Source organism: Notamacropus eugenii, chromosome 4 (assembly GCF_028372415.1).
Source record: "Notamacropus eugenii isolate mMacEug1 chromosome 4, mMacEug1.pri_v2, whole genome shotgun sequence".
In the NCBI taxonomy this organism is placed as follows: domain Eukaryota; kingdom Metazoa; phylum Chordata; class Mammalia; order Diprotodontia; family Macropodidae; genus Notamacropus; species Notamacropus eugenii.
Window position 1 is genome coordinate 162,927,210 of NC_092875.1, and position 13,328 is coordinate 162,940,537.

Genomic DNA, 13,328 nt, shown 5'->3' on the forward strand with positions numbered 1-13,328 from the left:
ATCTGGATGCTATACCACTTGGTGCATATAGGTTTAGTACTGATATTATTTCATTGTCTATGGTACATTTTAGCAAAATGTAGTTTCCTTCCTTGTCTCTTTTAATTAGTTCTATTTTTGCTTTTGCTTTGTCTCAGATCAGAATTGCTACCTCTCCTGTTTTTTTTTATTTCAGCTGAAGCATAATATATTCTGCTCCAGTCTTTTACCTTTACTCTGTGTGTATCTCTCTATTTCAAATGTGTTTCTTATAAACAACATATTGTAAGATTCTGGGTTTTAATCCACTCTGCTATTCACTTTGGGTTTTTGGGAGATTTTGTCCCATTCACATTCACAGTTATGATTACTGTGTATTTCCTTCCATCCCATTTTCCCCTCCCCATTTTTATTTTTTTTTCTCCTTTCACCCTGTCCCTTCTTACCAATGTTTTACTTTTGATAACCATCTCCCCCAATCTGCCCTCCCTTCTATCAGTCTCCCCCTCCCTTTTTTTCTCCTTTCCCATATGTGATAAGATAGATTTCTCTACTGAAATGAGTGTATATGTATATATCCCTCTTTGAGTCAAATCCAATGAGAGTAAGGTTTAAGCAATGCTCATCACCTCCTTTCTTTCCTTCTTCTGTAATAGGCCCCTTTCATGCCTTTTTATATGATATAATTTACCTCATTCTGCCTCTCCTCTTCTCCCAGTACAATCCTTTTTTTCCATTCCTTAATTTTTTTTTTACCATCACATTAAAGTTAACTTATACCCACATACTCTATCTAAGGGTACTCTTTCTTACTATCTTGATATATAGTTCTTAAGCATTACAAGTATCATCTTCCCATGTAGGGATGTAAACAGTTTAACCTTATTGAATAACATATTTTTCTTTCTTGCTCACCTTTTTATGCTTCTCTTGAATCTTGTATTTGAAGATTAAAATTTCTGTTCAGCTCTGGTCTTTTTATGAGGAAAGTTTGAAAGACCCCTATTTCATTGAAATTCCATCTTTTCCCCTGAAAGATTATGCTCAGTTTTGTTGAGTAGTTGATTCTTGGTGGTAATCCAAGCTCCTTGGTCTTCTGCAGGATTATATTCCAAGCCCTCCAATCCTTTAATGCAGAAGCAGCTAAGTCCTGTGCAATCCTGACTGTGGCTCCTTGATATTTGAATTGCTTCTTTCTGACTGCTTGGCCTGATAGTTCTGGAAATGGAGTTTTCATTTTGGGACATCTTCCAGGAGGTGGTTGGTGGATTTTTTTCAATGACTATTTTACCCTCTGGTTTTAGGATATCAGAGCAATTTTCCTTGATAATTTCTTGAAAGATGTTGTCCATACTCTTTGTATGATAATGGTTTTCACATAGTCCAATAATTCTTAAATTATCTCCTGTGGATCTATTTTCCAGATGAGTTGCTTTTAAAGAGTTATTTTCTTCAGTTAGCTTTTGTACCTCCTTTTCCATTTGGCCAATTCTACTTTTAAAAACATTATGTTATTTTTATTTAGTCTTTTATTTTTCTCCAGTTCCATGTAAAAACAATTTTTAACATTCATTTTTAAGACTGAGGTCCAAACTCTCTCCCTTCCTCTCTCTCCATGCCTCCCCCACCCCATGCTGAGAAGGTAAGCAATTCAATGTAGGTTATAAATGTGTAGTCATGCAAAACATTATCATATAAGTTATGTTGTGAAAGAAAACACAGACCCTTCCCCCAAAAAACCCTCGGGAAAAATAAAGAAAGCAAAAAAATATCCTTCAATCTGTCTTCAGACACCATCAGTTCCTTCTTTGGGAATGGATTGTGTTTTTCAGAGTTGTCTTGGATCATTGTATTGCTGAGAATACAGCAGATCATCTTACAACATAGTTGTTACTTTGTGTCCAGTACATTTTGCTTTGCATCAGCTCAAGCAAGTCTCTCCAGGCTTTTCCAAGAGTATCCCACTCATCATTTCCCACAGAACAATAGTATTCCATCACAATGATATACCACAACTTGCTCAGCCATTCCCCAGTTGAGTATCTGCTCAGTTTCTAATTCATTGCTCCCCAGAAAAGAACTATTATAAATATTTTTGTACATATCAGTTCCTTTTTTAAAAATCTTTTTTGGAATACAGACCTAGTAGTGGTATTGCTAGGTTAAAGGGTATGCATGGTATCATATCCCTTTGGGCATAGTTCCAAATTGCTCTACAGGATGGCTGAATCAGTTCACAACTGCACCAACAATGCATTAATGCCCCATTTTCCCACACATCCCCTCCACTATTTGTCATTTTCCTTTTCTGTCCTATTAGCTAATCTAATAGATAAAACAGAATTGTTTTAATTGGCATTTTTCCAATCAAGAGTGAGTTAGAGCATTTTTTCATATGGTTATAGTTTTGATTACTTCATCCAAAAAAATGTTCATATCTTTTGATCATTTATTAACTGGGGAATTGCTCTTATTTTTATAAAATCGACTCAGTTCTCTATATGTTGGAGAAACAAGACCTTTATCAGAGAAACTTGCTTCAATTTTTTTTCAGAGTTACTGTTGCTAACTGTATTTCCCTCTGTCCTGTTCCTTCTTGTTTATTCTTTTCTCTCTCTCTTTTAACCCTGTCCTTCCTCAAAAGTGTTTTGCTTCTTACTATCCCTTCTTTAGATTTGTCCTCCCCTCTACTCCCTTTCTCTTATCCCCTTCTTCTCCTACCTTCCTGTAGAGTAAGATAAATTTCTATCCCCAATTAGATTTCTACACCCAATTGCACATGGATGTCATTCCCTTTTGAGCCAATTCTAATGAGAGTAAGATTCACTCGCTCCTCCTCACCTCCCCCCTCTTCTCCTTCTTGCCTCTTTTATGTGATATAATTTACCCCCATTGTACCTCTCTCTTCCTTTTTCTCCCAATATATTCCTCTGACCCCTTAATTCTATGTTTTTTAGATGTCATCTCTTCACATTCAACTCACATGTGTACCCTCTGTCTACATATCCTTCTATCTGCCCTAATAATGAGAAAATTCTTACGAGTTATAAGTATCATCTTCCCATGTAGGAATGTAAACAGTTTAACCTTATTAAGTCCCTTAGGATTTCCCTTTCCTGTTTATCTTTTCATGCTTCTCTTGAGGCTTATATGTGAAAGTCAAAATTTCTATTCAGCTCTGGTCTTTTTATCAAAAATGCTTGAAACTCTTCTACTCCATTGAATGCCCAGTTTTCCCCTGAAGCATTATATTCAATTTTACTGGGTAGGTGATTCTTATTTGTAATCCTATCTCCTTTGCCCTCTAGAATATCATATTCCAAGCCTGCTTTTCCTTTAGTGTAGAAGCTGTTAATCTTGTGTTATCTTGACTGTAGCTCCATTATACTTGAATTATTTCTTTCTGGCGATGTCCAATATTTTCTCTTTGACATGGAAGCTCTGGAATTTGGCTATAATATTCCTGGGAGTTTTCATTTTGGGATCTCTTTCAGGAGGTAATTGGTGAATTCTTTCCATTTCAATTTTACCCTCTGGTTCTAGAATATCAGGGCAGTTTTCCTTGATAATTTCTTGAAAGATTATATCTAGGCTCTTTTTTGGATCACAGCTTTCAGTTGGTCCAATAATTTTAAAATTATTTCTCCTGGATCTATTTTCCAGGTCATTTTTTTTTTTTTTGCCCAAGGAGATATTTCACAGTGTCATCTATTTGTTTATTCTTTTGGCTTTGTTTTATTGTTTCTTGATTTCCCATAAAGTCATTAGCTTCCATTTGTCCAGTTCTACTTTTTAAGGAGTTGTTTTATTCAGTGAATTTTTGTTCCTCTTTTTCCATTTGGCCAATTCTGCTTTTTAAGGCATTCTTCTCACTGGCTTTTTGTACCTCTTTTACCATAAGGCCCAGTCTGTTTTTTCATACTATATAAATGCTACTTTAATTGTTATTATTATTTTAGGTCACTATTATAAGCAGATCACAACTTATTAATGGATTGTATTCCAAAAGTGAGTTTCTTTTTTAACCTCTTTTTATAGATTTAATTTTATTTATTTATTTTTAGTTTTCAACATTCATTTCCACAAGATTTTGAGTTCCAAATTTTCTCCCTATCTTTCCCCTCCCCTGCCCCAAGATGACATGCATTCTGATTAGCACTCTCTCAATCTGCCCTCCTTTTTGTCATCACCTCCCTCTTATCCCCTTCCCTTTTACTTTCTTGAAGGACAAGATAGATTTGTATATCCTGTTGCTGATATATCTTATTTCCCAGTTGCATATAAAAACAATTTTTTAGCATTTGTTTTTAAAACTATGAGTTCCAAATTCCCTCCCTTCTTCCCTCCCCACCTACACCCATTGAGAAGGCAAACAATACAATATAGATTATACATGTGTAGTTATGCAAAACACCTCCATAGTGATCATGTTGTGAAAGACTAAGTATATATCTCTCCATCCTATCCCACCCCCCAATTATTTCTTCTTCATCCTATCCCACCCCCCAATTATTTCTTCTTTGATCCTGTTCCTTTTCTAAAGGGTTTGTTTCTGACTACCCCCTCCCCCAAACTGCCCTCCCTTCTGTCATCCCCTCTTCTCCTCTTTCCCCCTTACTTTCCTATAGGGTAAGATACCCAATTGAGAGTGTATGTTATTCCTTCCTTAAGCCAAATCCAATGAGAGTAAGGATCACTCATTCCTTCTCACTCCCACCTCCCCCACTGCATTGTGAAACCTTTTTCTTGCCATTTTTATGTGAGATAATTTACCCCATTCTTTCTCTCCCTTTCTCCTTCTCCCAATATATTTCTTTCTCACCCCTTAATTTTATTTTTTATTTCTATCCATTCATCCATCCATCCATCCATCTATCCATCCATCTATCTATCTATCTATCTATCTATCTATCTATCTATCTATCTATCTATCTATCTATCTATCTATCTTCTATCTATCTCCTGCAGCTACCCTAATACTGAGAAAGGTCTCATGGGTTACAAATATCATCTTTTCAGTTCAACTTTCATGTCTCATGATTTTTCTTTCCTGTTTACCTTTTCATGCTTCTTTTGATTCTTATATTTGAAAATCAAATTTTCTTTTCAGCTCTGGTCCTTTAATCAAGAATGCTTGAAAGTCCTTTATTTCATTGAATGTCCATTTTCCCCCTGAAGGATTATACTTAGTCTTGCTAGGTAGGTGATTCTTGGTTTTTATCCTAGCTCCTTTGCCCCCTGGAATATCATATTCCAAGTCCTTTGATCCCTTAATGTAGAAGCTGCTAGATCTTGTGGTATCCTGATTGTATTCCCACAATATTTGATTTGCTTCTTTCTGGATGCTTGTAATATTTCTCCTTAACACAGGAACACTGGAATTTGGCTACAATATTCCTAGGAGTTTTCCTTTTAGGGTCTTTTCCCAGAGGTGATTGGTGGATTCTTTCAATTTCTATTTTAGCCTCTGGTTCTAGAATATCAGGGAAGTTTTTCTTGATAATTTCTTGAAAGATTATGTCTAGGCTCACTGTCAAGTAGTCCAATAACTTTTCAATTATCTCTCCTGGATCTATTTTCCAGGTCAGTGGTTTTTCCAATGAGATATTTCACATTGTCTTCTATTTTTTCATTCTTTTGGCTCTGTTTTATAATTTCTTGATTTCTCATAAGATCATTAGCTTTCATTTGCTCCATTCCAATTTTGAAAAAATTATTTTCTTCACTGAGCTTTTGGGCCTCCTTTTTCATTTGACCAGTTCTGCTTTTAAGGCATTCTTCTCCTCATTGGTGTTTTGGACTTCTTTTGCCATTTGGGTTAGTCTATTTTTAAGGTGTTATTTTCTTCTGTATTTTTGGGGTTTCCTTTAGCAAGCTGCTGACTCATTTTTCATGATTTTCTTGCATAACTCTCATCTTTCTTCCCAATTTTTCCTCTACTTTTCTCATTTGATTTTCAAAATCCCTTTTGAGCTCCTCCATGGTCTGCAACCAATTCATTTTCCTCTTGGAGGCTTTTAATGCAGGAGCTTTGACTCTGCTGTCCTACTCTTGTTGTATGCCCTGATCTTCCTGGTCACCAAAGTGAGATTCTATAGTCTGTGCTCTTTTACCACTTTGACTCATCTTCCTAGCCAAACACTTGACTTTTTCACTCTTTGTCAAGGAAGGATTTTGCTTCCAGTGGGGGTTGGGGGTGGGAGGTGGATGTACTGTCCCAGGCTTCAAGGATTTTGTATCAGCTGCTTGATCCCCCACTGTTTGTGGGCCCAGAGCTCCACAACCAGTCTCTGATACTGCTACTGCTGCTGCTGCTGCTGCTGCTACTGCCCCTGCCTCAAGCCACAGACCTCAGCCCTTGGGCTGGGGCTGGAACAGGCCAGACTGCATACTCCTCTTTCACTCAGGTTCCACAGAGTTTTCCCACCGACCTTTTTTGTGTTTGTGGGTTGAGAAGTCTGGAAATTGCCACAGCTGCCAATGGTTCAGTGCCCTAAGGCCTGCTCTGACCCACAGCCCATGCCAGACTGCACTCTTTTCCCTGCCAGGTGTAAAAGACTCTTTATGTTGACTTTCCAGATTGTCTTGGGCTGGGGATTTGTTTCACTCTGTCATTTTGTGGGTTCTGTAGGTCTAGAATTTGTTTAGAGTCATTTTTACAAGTATTTGGAAGGCTTTGGGGAGATCTCAGGGAAGTCCCTGCTTTTACTCCATCATCTTGGCCTCCCCTTTCTCCTCCCTGATCTGGTTTTTCAAGGTGTTTTTTTCTTCAGCATTTTTTTTGTTTCCTTTGCCAAACTGTTGATTCATTTTTTTCATGATTTTCTTGCATTACTCTGATTTATTTTCCCAATTTTTCCTCTACCTCTTCTACTTTATTTCAATATACCTTTTGAGTTCTTCCATAACTTGTGAACAATTCATATTTTTCCTGGACCCTTTAGATGTAGGAAATTTGGCTTTGTTTTCTTCTGAGTGTGTGTTTTGATCTCCCTTGTCACCATAGTAACTTTCTATGGTCAGAACATTTTTCTGCTGTTTGCTTATATTCCTAGACTATTACTTGACTTTTAACTCTATGCTAAAGTGAGTATCTGTTTCCAAGGTGGAGGGTGCACTGTCCCAAGCTTCAAGGGTTTTGTGTAGCTGTTTTCAGAGATACTTCTAGGGACTGGTAAGTTTTCAGTTTTTCCAAGATGGTATGATCTAAGGAGAGGAGTTTGGTACTCTTGGTCTTGTGATCTGGTCTATGAGTGAACACAAGCACTATTTTCTGCCATGGAACTGTGAGAAGGGTACCTGCTCCACTGTGGCTGCAAACTCTGGTGTGCTAATGCTCCTCTTTGCCTGGGATTACCACCCAGGACTGGATTGGAGTGTGGACAAAACAACAGTGTCCTGCCTCAGGGCTAGCAAAGTTCTTCAACTCTTTTACTGTCTGTGGGATGAGAACCCTGGAAGCAGCCACTGCTGCTGCTGATTCAGTGGCTCCCGAGGCCTGCTTCTGGTTTGCTGGGACTGGGACTGTGTTGGCATGACTTTGTGCTGGACTGCACTCCTCTCTCACCCTGATACAAGAGCCCTTTCCTGACAACCTTCTAAGTTATCTTGGGTTGGAAAATTATTTCACTCTATCTTTTTGTGGGTTCTACTACTCTAGAAGTTGAGTCATTATTTAAAGATCTTTGGAGGGGTTTAAGGGAGAGCTTAGGCAAGTCCCTGCCTTTACTTCACCATCTTGGCTCCACCTCATCCATTCTGCTTTTAAAGGAGATGTTTTCTTCAGTGGATTTTTCCCCATTTGGCCAATTTTATTTTTTTAAAAAAGTTATATTCTTCATTCATTTTTTGTTCTTCCCTGTTCAAAGCTACTGACTCTTTTTTCATGATTCTCTTGCATTACTCTCATTTTTTTCTCAATTTTTCTTCTACCTCTCTTACTTGATTTTCACAATCCTTTTTGAGCTCTTCCCAAAGAACGTTTTGGCCTTGGGACCAATTCATATTCCCCTTCAAGCTTCACATATAGCCATTTTGACATTGTTGTCTTCTTCAGAATTTATGTTTATGTTGATGATCTTCCCTGTTGCCATAGTAGCTTTCTATGATCAGGGATCTTTTTGATTTTTTTTTGCTCATTTTTAAAAGTTGAGCTCTGCTCCTGGGATACAGAGAGCACTGTTCCAAGTTTCTTGCACTGGGAGCCAGGGATCTGATGACTGACTTTCTGCACTGGGGTCTCTGGGGCTTGCAGCATGTCCATTCTTTCAAGTTTCAAATATATATCCAAATTCCATAAGAACTAATTTTAGGGAACTAAGTTTGGTCACTCCTGAAATGATGAATGGGAAAAGAAATAGTAACTGCTCATTCTGAAAATTTAACAAAAATTTTGGTAGGTGCTGGCTCAAGTACACCCCTGATACACCCACTGTTAAGAGTTATGCTTTGGATGAGGAACCATCAAAGGAGACTGAGAAGGTTCAGATAGGTAGAGGGAAAACCAAGAGAGAGCAGTGTCATAAAAATCTAGAGGAGAGTTGTCCAGGAAGAGAGAGTGACCAAAGAGCATCAATTGCTGAAGCCTGAGAAGGACGAGGACTGACAAAAGACCATCAGATTTGGCATTTGTGAGATCACTGGTAATTTTGAGAAAGCAGTTTTAGTTGAATAACGTGGTTAGAAGTCAGATTGCAAAGCGTTGAGAAGAGAGTGAGGGGAGAAAGTGAAGACAACATTTGGATGGCATTTTCTAAGAATTTTATTGAGAAAGGGACTATAATATAGGATGATACCTCGAAGAAATGATAGGGTCTAGAGAGGGGTGTTTTGCTTTTTTTGTTGCTTGCTTTTTAAGGATAAGTATGCTTGAGCATGTATGTAAGCAACAGGAAAGGAAGCAATAGGTAGGGAAATATTGAAGAAGAGGAAGAAAGACTACCTATTATGGGGAAAATGGGGGAGATGTTACTAAAGGTATGTGTAAAGGGTTAGCTTTGGCAGGAAAAAGGACCCTCTTCATCAGAGACTGCAGTGATGAAGAGGTGGACAAGAGAATGAAGAGATGATGCTGAAGAGTTGAGATGTAGACTAGAGGAGAAGAGAGCACTTCCATCAAATGGCCTCTTTTACACTATGTTTTGTATATGTAGTTAATCACCTCATTGCTCATTCTGATTCCTTCTATTTCATTTCTTCTCTTATTGCTATTGCTAGGATTTCCAATTAAATATTGAATACATTTTTGGGATAAGAATTCATTATTTGGTAAAAATTGTTGTGAAAGCTGGAAAGCAATCTGACAGAAACTGAGCATAGACTAACATCTTACACTTTTTTTTACCAATATAAGGTCAAAATGGACATGTGACCTACACATAAAGAGAAATATTACAAGAAGATTTGAAGAAAATGGAAGATATTACCTATCAGACTTATGGATAGGTAAATAATTTATGAATGAAAAAGAGAGAACAGTGTGAGGTGTAAAATGGATAATTTCAATTACATTAAATTTAGAATTTTGTACAAATAACAAAAGGAAAGCAGAAAATTGGGAAATATCTCAGATAAAAGTTTCATCTCTCAGACATATAAAGAACTTCCTTTAATCTATAAGAATAAAAGTCATTCTCCAATTGATAAATAGTCAAAGGATATAAACAGGCAGTTTTCTGATGAATAAAAAAAATTATACATGAAAATACACATGAAAAATGTTGTAAATCATTATTAGAGAAATGCAAATTAAAACAATCTTGAGATATCACTTTACACCTATCAGATTGCTTAAGTAATTGAAGAGGAAAGTGACAAATGTTGGAGGGGATATGGACAAATTGAGACACTAATTCACTATTGGTGGCATTGTGAACTAATCTAACCATTTTGGAGAGCAATCTGGAACTACACTCAAAGAGTTATTAAACTGCCTATATCCTTTAACCCAACAATATCACTACTAGGTCTGTTTCCCAAGATAATTAGAGAAAAAGGAAAAGAATCTATATGCTCTAAAGTATTTCTAGCAGCTCTCTTTGTAGTGGCAAAGAACTGGAAATTGTGGGGATGCAGAATGGCTGAACAAGTTATGGTATATGATAATGATGGAATACTACTGTGCCATAAGAACTGATGAACTTGATGATCTGAGAAAAAATGGATAGATTTACAAGAAATAATGAAGAGTGAAATGAACAGAACCAAAAGAACACTGTATACAGTAACAGCAATATTTGTTTTAAGAACAACTATGAGTGAATAAGAGTGAATCTCATTTTGTCTATTGTAAATATCCAAATTAACTACAAAGGACCTATGAAAGAAGATACTATCTGAGTCCAGAGAAGGAACTGATAAATAGAAGTATATATAGAATGGTTTTCCATACACAAATGTATTTGTGTCTAATGGTAGCTATGTCTAGGGCTCTCTAGGTCAGGAGGGGGAGAAAGAAAGTTACTTTATTACATATTTAAAAAGAATAATAGGTTGCATATAATAGAAGCAATTTCATGTGCAATTCCTTTTTTTTTAAACAGTCTGCTATGTTAAGGAAATGTTTGTTTTATTTCTTAAGTTCAGAATAAAAATAAAAATTTTTGTTTTTAAACAAAATAAATTGAATAGAATAGTTAAAAAAAGAAAACTTCCTTAAACTTTCTTGCTTGTCTGTGACTCATTCTAAATTATCTCCTGCGCTCTTTGTATTTTCGAATGTTCCATTGATATTCTTTTATTTTTGCATTATTACTCCTTCCCCAGAGCTATCTCTTGCTACATGTAAGCATGGTAAAATAAAGTGAATCTACACACTGATACTATCATAAGATGTATGTCTCATTTTTCATCTATAATTCATGGTGTATTTACCAAGAAGTAGGATAAATCTTTCATCATCAGAGCTTAGAAGTCTTTCTTGGTAATTGTGTAGATCAGAGTTCTTAAGTTGTTTTCATTTTTGTATTCACTGTATAGATTGTCTTCCTAGTTCTGCTTACTTTCCTCTACATCGGTTCTTACAAGTCTTCCTACATTTTTCTAAATCCATATCTTTCATAATTTCTTATTATACAGTAATATTTCATTATGTTTCTATTCCATAATTTAGTCAGACATTTTCCAATTGGTGGGCACTCACTGTTTCCAATATTTTGCCACAACAAAAAGTGCAATTTTAAATATTCTTGCACATATGAGTCCTTTGTCTCTGTTTTAAACATATGTCTAGTAAAGGCATTGCTGGGTCAAAGGCTTGCACAGATTAGTAATGGAATGGCGTATGATCGCAAATTGCTTTGCCAACTGGTTGGAACAATTCACAGCTCCACTCAGTGCATTAGTGTGACTGTGTTTCAAGGGTCCCTCCAACAATTGCTATTTTCCTTTTTTTAAATGTTAGACAATTTGATGAGTGTGAAGTGAAACCCGAGTTATTTTAATTTACATTTATCTCATTTGAGATTTAGAGTATTTTCTCCCATATGATTACTGATGACTTACATTTCTTTATGAAGTTCCTATTCACAAATCATTTGATATTTGTCTTCTTAGGAATGGATTTTGTTCATATATATGCACATATATTACATATATATATTAGATATGACCATAATTTTAAAAAAACTGTTGCAAAGATTTTTGTCCTTTAAGTATTTTGATTTTGTTGATGCACACTTTTCAATTTAGGTAACCACAACTGTCCATTTCATTTGCGATCACTTTTGTTCCTTATTTGGTTTCTTTGTTCTTTCAGTAAAGTAAGATAGAGTCTTCATTTGAGTGTTTGTGTGGTGGGGAGAGGGTGAGAAGAGAAAATTTATAAATTGTGGTAATTGGGGTGGGAAATCAGAAGGAAGAAAATTAATTGCCTTAGCAAAGTGAGGTTCCACATTGGGAATTACATAATATGAAATTGTAGTGTATTCAGTCATTGCTGTATTAATATTGTTTCCAGCTCTTTTAAAGAAGCACACGAGTAGAAGTGGAATGGGAATAACCCAGGACTAGGGTTTGCAAGGTTTGAGTGGCAACAGGATATTCAAGAGTACAAAGTATAGAATTAAACTGTTAAAGGATTAAGATTGGGAAGGGAGGAAATTGAAGGGGGAGAGAGGGATTGGATGTCACGTTAGGAAGAATAAGGCGCAGAGAGGGAAAGGAATAATCGTTTTGGACAGGACAAACATTTCAGAGTTCCTGATCATGGATGTAAAACAGTTGTATTTGGCGGCAAGTTCAAGAATGTGCCCACCCCTCTGTATCGATCGGCGTCGGTAAGTTACAGGAGTTGGAGTTGAGTAAATTGAGAAACTATGAGGTTAATATTTGAGAAAACATTTATGCTTAAGTTCCCTAGTACTGTATATGGATAGAAATGATAGTCTTTGAGAAAAGAGAGTGCCCTAAATCCCTGCCTGTATCTAGATATTAAACTTAATAAAGATTCTAGGTTATAGGATATTTAATGCGTTCTTTAGCCAAGTTATTTCTGCAGTAAGGACTTTGTCCCCTTTCGCTAACTGCCTCTTCTGCGGAGGAGAGGGGCTGCTACTTGATATCGTAAAGGGTCTCCCTTGAAAGGGTTGCTCCCACTGGCTGAGGGTGGATTTTCCTGAGGCTTTCTGGCTTGGTGACATCGGGCTTGGAGGGGGTTGGCTTTCACGTCTGTCTCAGATATAACGGGGGCTGTGGGCTCCCGAACAAGTGTCCCAGAACCTCTCGGGGTCCTGATCTCCTCGGTGGAGGTTCTTGGATTGGGGATCTACATCTCTCTGATGAAATCTCAGGTCTGACTTAAAAAAGAAAGATTGGAGACTGCGGGTGTCTCAAGCATCTCGTCCAGAAAACATTGGTTGTAACATGGTTTTTGATAAAGTCAATATAGTGGTTTGTTTTGCTGGGCTGTTTTTTGTAGTTGTTTTGTTTTCGTGTGTGTGTGTGTGTGGGGGGGGGGGGTTATAGGAAATTAAGAAAATAAAGGCTTAATTGAAAAAAATAATTTGAAAAAAAATAAAGGCTTAATTGAGAAAAATAATTGGAAAAACTTGTCATAGCCTCCAGTCTGGGGAAACGGACCTTTTCCCCTATTCAAACCTCCCCCAGGTGTGGAAACCGCCGGAGCGGTCGGAACCCCACCCGACACCCCGCGCCGGGCTGAGCCTCGAGGAGTCCCCCAGCCCCACGGCGAGGCTGCACCTAGGCCCGCGGGGGCCGTTTTAGAAACGCCTCAGCCCCTCCCGCAGCATCCTCTTTCCCCTGCTTTCCTCCGCAACCCAGGGGGCGCGCGAGAAGCCACCGGCCCGCGCGCCGCCCGTTTAACGGTCCCTGCAGGTGCCGGACTGCGCCCC

At 37.4% G+C, this 13,328-nt stretch overlaps 1 long non-coding RNA gene across 1 annotated transcript in view; it reads right to left on the reverse strand.

Moving 5' to 3' along the window:
• Nucleotides 1-13,262, reverse strand: part of LOC140500739 (uncharacterized) — a 48,623-nt gene extending 35,361 nt beyond the window's left edge. The window contains exon 1 of the long non-coding RNA XR_011965854.1: nt 895-13,262. This is a non-coding gene — a long non-coding RNA (uncharacterized lncRNA). The remainder of the gene's footprint in view (nt 1-894) is intronic.
• Between the last annotated feature and the right edge of the window lie 66 nt (nt 13,263-13,328).